The following is a 1,566-nucleotide window of genomic DNA, read 5'->3' as shown; positions in this document are numbered from 1 at the left end:
CCTCACCCTCAGCCTAACCCTAACCCTAACCCTATTCCTAATCCTAACTCTCACCCTCACACTCACACTAAACCTAACCCTAACCGTAAATCTCACCCTCACCCTCACCCACACCCTAACTCTCACCCTTATCTTCACCCTCACACTGACTCTTACCATCACCCTAACCCTAAACCTCACCCTAACCCTAAACAAAATCCTCACCCTAAACCTACCCTTAGCTTAACCGTCACCATAATCCTCACCCTAACCCTAATACTTACCTAACCAAAACAATCAACCTCAAGCTAAACCTCACCCTTACCATCACCCTCAACCTCCCCTTTCCGCTCAGCATTAAGCTAACACGAACCATAATCCTAACCCTAAACTTCAATCCCACCCTCAACCTAACACTAACCCTAACGCTAACCCTCACCCTCACCTTCATTCTAACCTCACCTCACACTTATCCTAAACCTCACCTTCACCCTAAAAATCAGCCTAACCCTAACTCTCACCCTAACCCGAAACATAACCGTAACCCTAACACTCACCCTAAAGCTCACCCTAACCCTAACGATAACCCTAACCCTCACCCTCAACCTAACCCTCAACCTAACACTTATACTCACACTAACCCTAACCATAACCCCCATAGTAACCCTAAACCTCACCCTAACCCTAACCATTCCCCTCACACTACCCCTCACCCTCAACCTAACCCTAACCCTCACTTTCACCCTCAACCTCAGCCTAACCCTAACGCTAACACTTACCCTAACCCTCACCCTAACCCAAAACCTCACCCTATACCTCACCCTCACCCTAACCCTAACCCTAATCCTAAACCTCACCCTAACCCTCACTCTAACCCTAACCCTTACCCTAACCATAATCCTAACCCTATCCCTAACCAAAATCCTCACACTAACCTGAACCCTCACCCTATCCATAACCGTAACCCTAACTTTCACCCTCACCCTGTCCCTCACCTCAGCCTAACCCTAACACTAACCCTATACCTAATACTCTCATCCTCACTGTAGCATCACCCTAACCCTAACCCTCACCCTAACCCTAACCCTAACCCTAAACATAATGCTAAACCTAACCTCAGCTTAAACATCACACTCACCCTAATCCTCACCATAACCCTAACACTTACATAACCGAAACATTCACCCTCACCATCAGCCAAACCCTCACACTCACCCTAGCCCTCACCCTAACCCTACACTAACTCTAACCCTCACACTCAACCTCCCCTTCCCCCTCAGCCTTACCCTAAACCTAACCCTAATCCTAACCCTAACTCTCAACCCCACCCTCACCCTAACCCTGAACCTAACCCTAAGGCTGAACCTCATCCTCACCCTCATCCTAACCCAAACTGTAACCCTAACCATATCCCTATCCCAAATCATAACCATAACCCTAAAACTCACCCTAACGCTAATCCTTGCCCTAACCCTCTCCCTCACCCTCATTCTAACCCTCACCCTTACCCTGACCCTTACCATCACACCAACCCTCACACTATCCCTAACTCTCAACCTAACCCTAACACTAAACATAACCCTCACC

The sequence above is a fragment of the Dipodomys ordii genome, unplaced genomic scaffold (genome assembly GCF_000151885.1).
Source record: "Dipodomys ordii isolate 6190 unplaced genomic scaffold, Dord_2.0 Scaffold121, whole genome shotgun sequence".
NCBI lineage: Eukaryota > Metazoa > Chordata > Mammalia > Rodentia > Heteromyidae > Dipodomys > Dipodomys ordii.
This window is presented reverse-complemented; position numbering follows the sequence as displayed.